Source organism: Psittacula echo, assembly GCF_963264785.1.
Source record: "Psittacula echo genome assembly, chromosome: 4".
Classification (NCBI taxonomy): Eukaryota; Metazoa; Chordata; class Aves; order Psittaciformes; family Psittacidae; genus Psittacula; species Psittacula echo.
Window position 1 is genome coordinate 57,420,082 of NC_137738.1, and position 15,465 is coordinate 57,435,546.

Sequence of the window (15,465 nt, forward strand, 5' to 3'; positions counted from 1 at the left end):
CACTAGACAAGTTTTCTCTATACTAGATAAACTGTTAGTGTAGTAAAATGCAGAGTTGATTTATTTTCTGGAAATTTGCATTTTATCATCCCTAGATATAACAATTGTTTACATTCCTATGATCTGATCATCATACAGTGAGCCAAGCAAGGCCCATAAACCCAGTTATCTTCCTGGGTTCTGCTTAATAGTGACTCTGCATTTGTAATGAAGAAACAGCAGTTTGAAAGATCCCCTACAGATAGTGCCAGAAGAAAGCTGGAAAATCTCCAGGATTCTCTCATTTCAAAAACATTGCTGAATTTCTTTGTGAATGTATGAATATACATATCTTGCTTATTTGAGCAATGAATTATTTTTTTTCTCACTTGACAGTGCTTTCTTCTTGTAGTACATATTGGTTCAGGAAGAGATTAGAACTTACCTCGTGTTTCAAGGAGGCTGAGAGGTGCGAATTTTAGTATTATGCATATTAAAATTAGGAATTTATAATTTTTTAATATGGTGGATTTTGTAAATATGGGAAAAGATGATAAAGGCATACACTTGGTATTAAGCATGTCTGAACTGTCAGCGTAAAAGAATTGTTCCAGAATTGAAGGATAATTGTTTAACCAAGATACTGTTCAGAAAACAAAGTAACAAGTCGGTGAAATCAAAAGGCCTGATTTCTACAAGAATTGCAGCCCCTCTTATTTCAATATAAACAACAAAGCAAATTAGGAAACACGCTTTTGTATGTGGTCACATGTGGAGGAATGTTTATACCCTTCTTTAGTTAACATTCTGTGGTTTTGATTCGGATGATGAGGCGCAAGCCACAGAGATACCTCAAGCTTTGGAAAGGAAATGTCAAACTGTCTGATCCTGCTGCCATCCTCCAACCAGCAGGTGTGGAGGCATATTTCAGCTGATCAGAATCTGACCTAGCTTTACCCCTGCCAGCAGCTTCAGTTCAACCTTTGTCATTTCTCAGGAAGGACAATCATAACCAAAATTACAAGGAAAAAAGGCTGAAGGAGCTGGAAAATTCACCAGATGGATGGATGAATGGATGGAGGAAAGCTTCCTCTTTTTCCTCCATTGCTGAGCTGTCAGTCAGCCAAAAGAAATTAAAAAGTGAAAGGTATGGCCCATGTGAAAGTAAGAGAAGGAAGTACATTAGAAATGCCCCCTGACTGCAAGCCCAACTGAACTGGATGCAAATTTAACAATGTTATTGCTCAACAAGGAGGATTTCTAAAGGATAAAATGCAATAAGCACGGAAATATCTTTGGGCAAGTGTTAGTCTCTAGTGTGACCTGAGCAAACTTAATTTTATTGTGAGCCATGTTAACAAGGAGCTCAGCCTATAAGCCTTGTAATAATAACAAAAAAGCAATTTATGCAAAATGGGGGCAATCCTCATCTCATATTATCTAGAGAATATGCAGTTTTATAGGTGATTAATTTCAAAAAAAAAAAAAAAGAGGAAAGGAAAAAAGGCTTGCATAAGTTATTTAAAACCCTTTTAGTGGGCTGTTACTGGGGAAGTCTTGAGAAAAATAGAAAGGGTATGGCACTTGAGGAAATGGCAAGGCATTGTGGGAATAAAGTGTGAAAGAAAGCAGAATTCGTTTATGTAATTATTATAGAGACACACTAGTCATACAGTAGTTAAAAGTTATGCCATGATTCCCCAAAAAAAACTTGTCTTCATGAAAGTTTGTTTCTTTACCCTTTATCTTTTCTACCTGGTGTTTTTATTAAAGCAGAATAAATCTAATATATAATAATAAATAGAAAATATATTTATTTATATAATATACAATATTCATATACTATTTATAGTAATCAATATAAAGAAATTAATAACTATTTCCAAACCAGTTTTCCGGGGTTCAGAGTTTGTCTTGCTTTGGTTTTGTTGTCTTTTTTTTTTTTGTAACACCTTCAAAATGATTTAATCTGGGCATTGGAAGCATAGCCTCTCTGAAAAGAATTGCGTACTGCTACATTTATGTATATTAATCACAGAGTTGAAAGACATATAGGTTCACATTTTCAAAAGCAGCTAAATTCACACTGAGTGGTCCATTTGATATGCATAGAAAGAAAAGAGTGGGTATTAAATCAGCATTTAATATCAGGTTCCCTTAAATGTGTAAACTTAGCTACCTGACATCATTAATCAATTTTGGTATATTAGGTCATAAATATGTACGTTTGTTTTTTAAGCAGTAAACAATCACATTTGCTGTTACCATACAAGATATTAATTATGGTTGAGACTTTCAAAAGTGCTAAAGGCTAATAGACACCCTGGGTTAAATCAGCCCAGTCATGAAAGCCTGGAACAACAATAAAGGACTTGGAATGCTTTTCAGAAAGTAGACATAGGGATTTCCCACCAATGTTTTTTAAAAAAAAGAGCATCCATGTTCACGTTGCCGTTTCTGAGGTGCTGAAATTCTTTCCGCAGTTGTTGTTTGTTTCAGTTTTTAAAGCTCTTTATCCTTTTTTTTTTGTTTGTTTCTGCAGAGGCACTAAAGGACTTTGGACTTAGGGAATTTAAATATTTCCTCTATTCAGGAAAGTGTATGAACCATAAACCTTTAGTTTCATTTTGCTGTAGTGACAACACAGTCAGCAGACTGTTTAAAGCACTCAATTTACAAAACCCAACCTTCAGGTCTGTAATAAAGCAGCGCCTTTCAAAGCTGCTAGTGGATTCAGACCTAATTGATGCACATTGGCTATCTGTACATACCTTATTAACTCCTGAGTCACTTTTCTTAGCTTTGTTTTCTAAATCCCAGTGTCATGGAGATACTTGCCCATCACTTGAGCTAGGTTCCTCCCTCTGGGCTGAGGCTGGGATTTTGCATCTGCCCCTGTGCTTGGTGTTTCCTTCTGTTTGGCTCAAGCAGCTCACTCCGAGGGACACAGCTCTGACTCTGTGTTTCATCAAATCATAAATGTATTATAGGCCCAGCATTGCAATTCCTTACTGAAGCAATTCTTTACCCAGGACAATGCTGCCACAGTTGAGGAAATCCTCAAAACACCAACCTCAGCTGGTGAAGCAAGAATTTAACCTTCCTCAGAAGAACTTGCAGTCTATGTCTGTCAGTATCTGAAGTCCCAAGATACTGAGGCTTCTGCTTTTGCAAATCTTACATACACCAAAAGGTTTTCCAGGTGAATGGTTAAATCTTGTTCGGATGGCTCTTGGGCCACAAAGAAGTCATTAACAGGCATATTTAAGGCAAGGGCAAAACCTAGAAAATGTCAGCAAGAGCCGTGGCCGTGGTGCAGAGGTGTGTCAGTTGACACAGTGGCAACCAAGCAGCACATCCTTCAACCAGGAGAGGATTCCATCACCTAAAACCTGTATGGACTACTTTAGGAGATGGTTGTGGGATGCAGTGTGAAGGGAAGAGAGGAAAAGGGTGTGAAAAAGTCCTGCAGCTATTGAGGCAAAAGTCTGCTGCCCTCAGCTCCATCGTGGCACATGGAAGCAGCTTTAGCCCCTGTAGAAGTAGCAACTGGAGGATTATCTGCAGTATTTCAGCACTGAGAAAACAACCACCATATTTTAACTAATCCCTTGGATTTATGCCTGATTAGAAAGATACTGTTGATGGTATGATTAAATACTTTCAGAATATATATGCAATCAACTTTTCACTCAAATTTTATAGTTTGCAGAGAAAGTGGTAATTGGATAATGTTAAGAATGTTCCCTCAAAACATGGCCATCAGTGAATTAAATAGTAGCAGCTTTTAAAAAGCTTGATCATGGTTTAAAGGCATTCTTTCAGTCTAAAATATTTATTCCATACTACAGTTTTAGAACAAGAGCAAATTATTTCTGCAACTAAGTAGTTTCTACTTTCCTTTAATTTATTCCCTCTCCATCATTATATTGTCCTTGAAACTATTTTCTGTAACTGTCAAACACGACAGCCTCAGGACAGAAATGAAAGTAAGATAATATATCTCCACGAGCTTTTCTGGTGAAATGTTTTTAAAAGTTTTCAAATGCAGACATTTGGATTTAAGCAGAAGATGAAAGAACCATGAAACTAGGAGATTAAAGGAACAAAAGCAATTATTTTAAATGTTATTATTCTAACATTCCAATATTAATCCTCCAACACCGTTATAATTGCACCAAATGATTTAAATAAGTAACAGAAAAATTATTTTATGTTATTTCTCCTTCTCCCCTAGAATAGGAGAAATTTTCCTCTGGAAGACTATAGTCTTCTCTGTCAGCCTCTTTTCTCTTAATTATGATTCCAGAAATGTGTCACTGTGACATTTTTCTAAATATGGTCTTAGAAGTCTTAACTTTAATGTTTCATAAGCATATCAAACCAATTCTTAAAATCATGTAATATAGTCATGTTCAGAAACCAATGTAAGTTCAATGTGTGCTATTTTTACCTTTCAGAAATAACCTAAGTGTAAGAAGCAAATCCAGAAAGTAAGACTTACATTGTTGGAATAGTGTGGGAGGAAGAGTGAGGGGCAGAGATTAGAAGATTTATGCTTTTGCCCTATTTCTTCAGTGTGTATTATAGAATTATCAATTGTTTAATTTTCATATGCTGGCATTTTAAGGATTATTTTTTGAATAATTTTTTACTCTGCTTAACAGCTGTTACATCTTCTAAACTGGAATGTCAGTCATTTAAGCTTGAATTTCCACAGACTGACGTGCTTAGAGATAGAGTGACTGGCTCTATCTTATATTTCAAGAAATACGATTCAGACCTCCTTGCATTGCTTTGAGTATGGCAGTTTTCTTTATAAAGAATTGCACTTACATATTTGCTTGCCTTTTCATTTGCTCCTTCCTTAGCACTAGCAACCTCACCAGCTCCTTCTAAAAAGCCAATAAGCATAGTTCGTCCTTCAAAGAGTCCATAAACCAGGCATTTGCGTTATGTGCTGAGAGCACAAGCCCTCTTCGCTATCCCCAGGACATAGCAGCTGATTTCCGCAGACAGGATGGAGGAGCCCGTTTGTTTTTTGTTGTTCTCACCATGATAGGTTTTCCTCATCCAAATGGAACTTGCTTTGTAGTGCTTCTCTTAACTTACCACTTTAGCTTCTTAACAATTTCCCTACCAGTAATTACTGTTACTACTGAACAAGAATATCAGACAGGCTTCAGTCTTTTCCTGAAGAGTGATCGCTGGGTATATGTGAAAGAGCAGCAAGCAGTTCAGTTTACATATTATACAGGACCCAGCTGCTTACTATTCAGCCTGCAACACAGGAAAGGATACTATATGAGTGCATCTGTATATATGTGTGTGCATGTGTGTATGCTCATACGCTTAAATAAGAGAAAATTCTAGTGGTGCTCAAAGTTGTTCAGATATTGCTGGTTTACTTGCTTATAAACACATATGCAAGCATCCACATCTATCTTTATATAAATCCATGCATCTTCATATTCATAGATGCATAGACATGTGTCTATGCATAGACACATATTTCTGTACATATTTGCAAAAATGTTTTTAATTACGAATGCATACATTTAAAATTGTAATTAACTGCTATCTTATTAAAGTGATTGAAAAGCATAAAATATAGTCTTGAAACAACTACTGTCTGTAAATGCAGTTCTCCATTATATCAGCATGCTTTTTTCAACAATTTTTTTCCTATCACAAGATGTAGATCACTGGCACCAAGTGTGCATGTTCTATATAACAAAAACTGTTTACCCACACAGATGGATGTATGTGTATGACACTGAATCACACTGTAATGAAATATTTTTCATAAAGCAACATGCAATACTAACCAGTATTTTTCAAACCTTTTCCCACTAACACAAGAATAGTTATACCAACATTATTAAATAACATGTTTTAAAGAGAAAGAAACTTTAGGCAAAGAAATCTTTTTGAAAGTGCCTATTAATTTAGATAGCTCAGGAGCTGGGTGCCCATCTGGGGAGCTGCTGCCTTTTAGGGACACCTGCAACTGTGTCTGACCCTGGGGTGCTTCATGTCACTGCCAGAAACCCCCGAGGCCACAAGCAGGAATGTACTTTTAAGACACTTAGAAAGTGCCAGCAGATGGCATGCACGAGTCCACAGCGGTTTTTCTTTCACACGGGGGAGAGTTTTGAAACAACAAAACTTCCCTGAGTATCCCAAATTACTTACATTGCACAACTTCTTAACATCACTCTGAAAATTGAGATTAGTGAAGACATTATGCTATGTGATGAAAAAAGAAAAGAACCCCAAACTAATGAATATATTTAGGAAAGGATCTGCCTGAGTCATTAGAAAAATGTATCTGCAGTGCTGAGAAAGCTCAGTTCCTATTACAGATACACATTAAAGATGCTATTGGTATGCACCCCTACTTGATCTTCACACTTGTCTTCTTTGTTGGAGTTTTATAAAAATACATTAAAAATATCAGAATTGCAAAAAAGGATTTAAAAACAACCTGTCTTCTGGAAAATGTTTGTTTCACTGATGTTTGAGCTTGCACAGAAGAAGTAATAGAAACTGTACCTCTGATCACTGGAAAATGGATTCTTGTCAAAGGCACTAACTGTCCTAATAGTGTGATGCTGTGTCTTGCTCTGTCTCACTGCCAGGCTCAGCTGTAGAAACAGCACAATTGTATGACTAACAACAATTCCCTTATCTAGTATGAACACTTGCTCCTGTTAACTACATTTCAGTGTGCTGAAGATGAAGCAGAGAATTAAAATTTAAGCTGAGTTAGTTTGGTCTGTTAATTCAAAGCAGGTTGATTTTCTGTTGGGGGTTTGGTGGGGTTTTCTTGGGGTTTTGTTTGTTTGTTGTTTGGGTTTTGGATTTTCTTTTTAATTTACACCTTTCAGAATAGTCTGTCACCCAGCTCAGGAGCAGTGCTGCTCAGGCCACGCTGCCTCGTGTGGGCACTCATTTCTTCTCCACAAGACTCTCTCCTGTACCTCCTAAGTTTCTGTTCTTTCTGACTTCTTGTGCCACTGCCCTTACAATGACTTTGGGACTATGGCATCTGAGAACTAATTTTTTCAAGTAATTTCTACAAAAAAATTCTCCTTTCTTGTCTCTTTTTGCCCCATAATTATATTTACCAAGTGTAGACATTGCTAGTAAATCAATCCAGGTATCTCCAGGCTATTCTTAAAGACAATGAACTAGCAGCTCAGAATTCCTGATCCAAAGCTTATTAATGTCAGTGAAAGTTCTTCTAGAAAAAACTCTGAATGCCATATGAGGCAACCAGAATAAATGTCTTCTAATCCACCAAACCCATGAAGCTATGTGGATATTCAAATCATAATAGTGAAGTAGTTGTAATTATAGTAACAATTAGTGGACTTTTGATATTAGAATATCTAGCTGTTTGAGTATGACAAGCAGTTATTTCTAAAGCATTTCACAAAAATCACTGAAATAACAAAGACTCTGTAGAAGACAAAAAATAAATACATTTCAGTTAGGGTAGGGGGAAATGGAGAAAATCTAGCTAAGAATGATGAGTCAAAATTCATTGCACATCGAACAACCTAATTACAGTGATTATGGTTTTTGTCATAGTAGAGTTGATGAATATTTTCTGGAGCAAATGGAAATTTCCATCCCAGTCATTGTAGTTGTCTAATATTGCTGTGTATCAGTATTTTAGAGAACTGTGATATTGTCAAATATAAACAGATTACTGTAGACAATCACCAGCCAAAACCAGCAGAGGCCAGATTATATCTAGGCCTTCTGATGATCAAAGCTTTAATATGCTTTATATGCTGTCTCATAAATAATGAATGTAAAATGGTTGTGGCATTAACATCAAGGCTTACATATTTTTATAGTAATTATTTCTAAATCAAATATAAGTAAACATATTTTAAATGACTGTATTTATTTAATATAAAGCCCAAAGAGCCAAACACAAAGAAATAGCTAGGAGATTTATTATCTGTAGGTCACTTGTATCCTATTTGTAATGATTCCTTTCCTGCACTAAACAGAAAAGCTAAAACAATTTCATAAAAGTGTCATCTAGTAAAAGATAACCCCTTCTTTGGAATTATTTCTGATTTGTTCAGAGTTTCAGAAGGAAACATGACAGCACCAGGATTTATTTTCTCCTTTTTGTTTCATAAAGAATGCTGTATTATGTATTATGTATTTTGCTGGTCTTGTTTAAATAGCTTACCATCTTCCGGGAACTAAAAAGACTTTATTAGCACTAATGATACCAACCATTCAAACTGTAATACATAAAATTACTTATTATTTCACATCACAGAATAGGCATTCTTATTTCTACAGATTTTACAAGTAAACAACATCTAAGTTTGAAGTTGCTTGTATTATTTTACATGGACTTTTAAAGAAAACTAAAAGAAAATTAAGATAAATTTTCAGTGCCCTGCCAAAGAAATTCAGGTGAAGGTTCAATAAAGTTAATAATCTTTTCCACAATAATGAGGAATTAATACTCTAATCATCTACATTTGATACACTTTATATTCGGCAATGTCATTTAAACCTCAAACCTGAAAGAATTATGAGAGCTCTCAAGCTAATATTGATTCAAAGCCTTCAGCTCAATGACAATGTCAATTACTTTACCTTTTCTTTAGACAATATGGGAACTACCCATGCTGTTAGAAACAGTATGTGACAGAAACATCCTCCATCCAAAAATAATTCATTTTCTGATTTGCTTTCATTGCAGCTGATTAAGATTTTAACTTAAAACACTTACAGGTTTTCCTTACGTAAAATTAAGAAACAGCTTACATGTACGAACTTTGACTATTTAAGGAAATTGGTTTAAGCACTGATTTAAAATCCATTTTCATTTAGTTTCTATTTTTATGGTTAGAATTATTGTTCCCTTCCTAGTTGTTTCCCTTTTAAGATTCTGTAACTTACTTATCACAGTCCAGTGCAATGTCTACATTGTTCCATTCAAATTCAACACCTGAAAATGCTTATGCTTGCTATTCCTTCTCTCAGTCCTTGCAGAGAAATGAATTACCAGGATTCCCCTCATTGTTTGCATATATAATTTTATCTCTTCATTTAATACCTCCTTGCTGCTTTATGTCAGGACTTTGCTAAACAAAATTATTTACAGGAGTAGATAACATACTTACCAGTTTATCACACGAAGGTTTCAGGGAATAACAGTAGGGCAGTGCATTTCAGCTGCTTATATATATAAGACTGTACAGATTCTTTACAAAATATGGGACAGCAAATGTGAAAGATCTAGCAGGTGTCTGCCAGAGCATCACACTACTGCGCTGGACACACTTGTCTCCTGATTTTTCAAAACCTTACCAAGTGCTACATGAGGCAAGTCAGATGCCTTCCACCGCTCAGACAGTGCCCAGCCTCTTACAGGTGTTACCAGAAACAGGTCTGTATTAGCAGCCTGTTTACATGTTAGCAAACCAGCTATGGCAAACAGGTTTTAAATACCAGGTGTTTGCTGCAACAGAGCAAAAAGGTGTCGATTGACTCCAGTCTGTTACCTCAGGGCCAAGAAAATTCTGAACATTCTCTTATGATCACTCTAAGAGTGGTGTCTAAAAGGCTGAAGCTGGTTTAAATTGATTACACATTTGTATTAACATACTTGTGATAGTATTATCAAGCACAAACCAAAGGACAGTTCAACAGATAATTTTTCCTCAAACCCAAACCTAATCTTAGTATCTACTTCTCAACAAGAATCAGGACAGAAACAAAACTGTTACCTGTTTTGGGGGTGATGAATGTTTCAGAACGAATATCTGAAGGGTTCTCCTGTGCGGGAGTGGTGGGTGTTGTGGATGTGCCTCTGTAGCTCTGTGTTGCTCTGGAAACTCTGTGGGAGTTTCTCACAATGGCCCACAGAATACCCAAATTATTGCTCCTAGTGGTCCTTTATATCAATTTCTGATCTATTGTACTGAGTTGCTGTGTGCCATGGGAGTGCCTCCAGAGCTGATGTGGCCACCTCATGGCTAAAAGTTACTTAAGGCCTGTCATATGGCACCTTCTGATTTTAAATGTATTTTTTGGTGAGAACCGTACTTTTTGGTGAGAACCACTGAAGCACAATGCCCAGCCTGTCTTAACATCCTGGAAAATGATGATTGCAGTAAGAGATCACACGTCACAGTCAAGCATTACTGCAGCTGGTCATTGCTTGCAGTCTTCTAATGACCTCTAAGTTCCTTTGAAAGAACAGCTGTTGCATATTTTCCAGTATCAAGCCTATGAGTGTTTGATAATCAGCATTTTCCTATAGGCACCAACTTTGGAAAAAAACACAAATAAATATCTGAAGAACTGAATTAATTTAGTGCATTGATACGGCATTACAGAAAGATCTCATGGAAGAGTAGTTAGTATGTCCTCAGTTAAAAAATGGCTTAGTGCTTTTACCTGCTTGTTTGACACATACAGAGTATCTACTTCTAGATTAACTCACACTTTTGAAGATTGTAGCATATTGTCATCTCTGTTAGAGAAAACCTGTGTCTAGTATCGGCAACTGCTACATCTCTGGTTTGCCTTTGACAGTCTTGGATTTCTACTAGCACAAGACTATTCTTGATGACTTTGCTGAATTATGACCGCTACAAATATTTTTCTTTCTGACTGACTTCAAAGGCCTCTCAGTGTCTTTCCTCCATTTTATGTACTGACATAAGTACTCCTTACAACAGTTTTTCAATATTTGATATTGCTGAGAAGCAATAATATGTAAATGACCCTCTCCCTTTCATGCACTTAGTTTCATGCTTATACTTAAATAAATCCATGTGGAATTGCTACCTCCTGATTTTTATCACAGTATGCTAGTGCATTTACATTAGTTTGACTTCTGGAGTATGGTACACGGATTAGCAACATGTTCTTACACAATATTCTCTACTCGGTTGACTGCAAACACTAGCTTTCTTCACTTTCTTTGGAAATGCTTCTTGGGCTGAATCTACATTAAGTAGTATTGTGAGTAACTATATGCTCTTTTGTCAAGTATTAAATGTAAATATAAATTACAAAATACCTTGTATTCTTTTGTATCTGATGAGTCACTCACTTGCCTTATCCAAGACATCAAAAAATAGGGCAGCAGCTAATTATGGGCCAAATTTTGTAAGCTACACTTTTCAGTAATTTTCACATGGAGATGAAATAAAATCTGTCTAACTATATAACACTGAAGCAGTCTTAGTTCTGTATTCTCTGTTTTTTATTCTCTAAGACCATCTATAAAGTGCACCTAATGCTTTTTAAGTTATTTTTTTTTTTAGCTGAGCTGATAACACATGGGGGATTTAAAGTGTACTTTAAAAAGTACTACTGAATCTACTTAGTCTATGATAGAATCTTCTATAATATATTATCCAGAAAAATGTCCTAATCTATGAAATATATATATGTGACCTTTTATTGTGCTGGTTTGCTTACTATGTCTTAGTGGAAATGGGATACAGAAATCCATCTCTGTATTACTTGTTTAATGAATTTATGATCTAAACATGCTCAGAAATTGATTTATAGTCCTTTTATCCTACTGTCTTTAAGTAAAGCCTTGTACACGAGTAACCAGGGTATCCCACTTCAGCTTCTTCATAGAAAGTATGGGTGAATCTTCGGGAGAATAACATAAGTGCAATTTTGCTAGACAGAAGATGCACACAATGGAAGGATGTGGCTGCTCAGGCAAAGCTTTATACAATTCACCTCCTTCTGTAGCAAACTGTTCCCATTTACCATTATATCAATCCTGCAAAATCTTGGCTAGCCACTGTGTCCTTCAATTGCTTTCTTTACAAAATTCTGTCCAGTCCTAATTTGTATTTCTCATCTCCTACCCTACACCTTGTGTGCTCCTTGCCACAGTCTGACCCTTCTTTCAGATCACTCTTTTTCTCCTCTGGATGTAATGTTCTAGGCTAGGAATTTTATTAGTTCTTTGGTCAAATGATGCTGAGAATTTACTGGTTCATTGATAGTCTCTTCTTTACATGTATCTTATATCTGAGTTCACTAATTCATGGATATCAGCAACACATACATCACCCTTGCAGGGAGTTTTGGTTTCTCTCAGATACTGTGTTACCCTAATCTTTCCTTTATACCATTAAATGTATTGACTTGCTCTTATGTCTGAAAGCTGTTCTATTCCTTCTAGCTATATCAGCTGGTTTAAAAACAGATCTTACTCTCCTTGAAAATCTCCCCTGGTCTTTAACCAGCAATGCTAATTATGCCCGAGATTGTCTGCATGAACCTTTCAACTGTTAAAGCTTTAGGAAGACATATGTACCAAACCTATTTAAATAAGTCCTACATTTTCACAGTATTACAAGTTTTATATCATTCCTTGCCTCTGAGACTTTTTCTTTCTATTTTTAGAGATATTTTTGGAGATGCAAGGGCCTTCAAAATGACCATAATATTTTAACTTCTTGCTGTAGTCAAAGTAATGAATTCTGGAAAAGCCAAATTCCATCAAAAGTAGTAATTTTTATCAGTAGCGCAATTTCATCTCTCCTACAGACATTGGATTTTGCCTTTCTGGCACTTTCCCACTCTCTCTTAATCCCCCATTTTCTTCCTACCAGGACTTCCATGTTTTTCAGTGGAATATTCAGTGTTGCAGGAAGAAAAAAATATATATTATAGTACAACCTCAGCCCCCTTCACTTATGAAAATGTCATTTGCATGACATTTCAACATTTTTGACGTACAAGTATACTAAGTGTATTTTGTTTGGGAGATTTCTTACATATTTATTTATTTCGTAGATGGAAGAGAAGAGGAGAGAAAGAAATGCTGCTTCATGCAATATGGTCTGTGAAGCTGAACTGTTGTCATAGCTGGTATCTCATTTTAACTTTGCAGGTCTTGATGAAAAAGGATCTGAGTTCAGGCAGTTATTGAGCGTATGCTCCAGTGACTGCCAGATTGATGCTTCTGTCATACAAGAATGTGACAATAGTTGCTATGGGTTTCCTGATTCGCTTAATTAGATTTTTCCCTGTATAATTAGCACATCTTTAGTCTGAACTTCAAAATATGTCACCAATTTATTTTGAAATTAGAGAAAGCGTTGGAGAGGATTTTATTCCTCTCATTTCTTGTAAATGTCTATGCTAAGACCCACTAGGAATATCACAGAGGAAAATTGTTAAGGGGTCAGTACGTGATGTGGAAACAGGCTGTTTGACCTAGTTTGGGCTGTTGCTTAGACATCTGAGCTCACTTAATAGCAGCTGTAAGGAGAACCTCTGTTTCATTTTTTGTGATTGAGGTGAAGCTAGTGGGAAAGAGTGGGGTAACTTTGCAATTATATGAAACAGCTATTCAGTTCTAGAGGTCATAACAGACACAAAAGTATTATTGTAGCAGAAGAAAAAGTGGCTCACCATACAGGGGGGGAAGGCAGCACTGCAGAGCAAAGAAAGGTACATACGCAGTATGAGACTTCATAAGTCCTTTTATTCATATTGGTAACCACAGGATTTCAAAACCCTTTGCTTTGTCCAGTAAAGTTTCTATCCTTTCATGGGCTCTTGCAGAACTATTGTAAAACTATCAAACGTTTAATTTTAAAAAAGCCCTGTTTTCATACTACATATTATACTACACAGTTATAACAGGAGTGCTGTTTGAGGATATTTGGCTGAGGTGATGTAGTTAAGCTGGAGTTCAATCTATAAACCACAAACCTTTATTTTGATCTATTTTTAACATAAAATCTGTTGCTGCTCTAAGGCTAAACAGTATAACATATTCAAAGAGAAATTTATCATTTTGAGGGGCTTCTGAAAAACATGTCAGCATTTTGCCTTAGCTGAAACTTTGCTCTGTGCATTGCCGCTACTTCTTAAAGATTTCCAATAGACCAATACTTCATTACAGAATTGTTTAAAAGCACATAAGCACGAGCATACAATTCAGTGTAGTGGGAAGGGGCCAGGAGGGGTTACAATGCGATTGCAAAATCCCCATGCATGACCTGAACCAACACACACCAAAGGTTGAAACATCCTCATGCCTCCTTCCCACATGACAGTCCCATAGATTCTCTGGTGTCTCTGCAGCAGGCGCTGTCTGCACTGTAGCTCCTCTCACCCTGCTGCTTTCCCTTCCTTTGCAAATACACAGTGTACTGAACACAGTTTTTCAACTCTGCCTGTATGGTGATGAAGGTCAAGTGAGCAGCCTTTAGGATGGTGCTCCGTAATACGTCAATCCACAGGCAGGCTTTCCAATGGGAAGTGACAGGGAGTTCTGCTTCAATGCAGATGCCACAAAACAGGCCAGGTCACAAAATCTGCCTACACTTTTTTTTCTCTTTTTTTAAATGTAATTTGTTACCCCTGGAACACAGCTTCTATATCGGAGTAGAGGGACGGCAATAACTAACTTTCTACCACTAGTGATTAGTATTGCATTGCATTGCATTCTGTTCCATTTGACTCCATGCCACCACCCAGCAATGCAGCAGTCACAATGTCCCAGGACAGGATTAAAGGGAACATCCTCCAGTGTCGCTTGGCAGAGATGGCCTGGGGCAGCCTGAAGACATCTGAGAGGAAGTCCTTGAGCTGCTGGATTTACTGGGACTGATGCAGGAAGGTCAGCGGCTGGTCGAGGCTGCCGGAAGTTCTGTGCTTCTGGCGGCACTAGCTTCTTACCTCATCGGAGGGATGGCAATCTTTTTCAGCTGGATAGCTGTGGCCAGACCATATGAAAGACTTTTTGAGGAGAACTGCAAAGCTCACCATCCTCATCCCCCAGCGAGCCAGGGGCAGCAGTAGTAAGCAATGGGATGCAGAGATGTTTCCAAAGATCCTAGTGCTTTACAGCAGCTACTGGTGCCCTGCAGTGATAAAAAAGATTCTTGCCCCCAAGGTCAATTAGGCCAGGGGCCTTTGCCTACCCTTGGAGCCCCTGAGGTGGCTCCAGGTTGAGGGAGAATAGGGCTTGTACATCTCCTGGGAGGCATGACCAGCCTGTGGACCAGAGGCAGGTCTTGCTCACTTGTTCAGGAAGTAGCCGATCGCTGGGATCAGGAAGGAATTTTCCCCCAGGTAGATTGGCACCTATCCCCAGGGTTTTTTGCCTTCTTCTGCAGGATTGAGCAGGAACATTTGTCAGTGCTCCTCTGGTCCATCCTGGCTGGGTTACTGCCTGCTACTCATGCACCACTAAGGTAGCTCCTCATGTCCTCCAGCTGGGGAGGAAGGCTTTTTTCCCCTTTTTTTGCCTCCCTCTGCAGCACTGAGCACAGTCCCTTGACAGGGCTCCTTTGGGGTATTGTGACCCAAAGGATGCTGCTCCTGTGCCATGCAGGTAGCCCTCGTGCCCCGCATCTGGAGGGAGAGGAAGCTTTCTAGATTCCCAGGGTAGCCCCTGGGGATTTCTGCTTGTCCTCTGTAGCATTGAGCACAGCTCCCTGTCAGGGC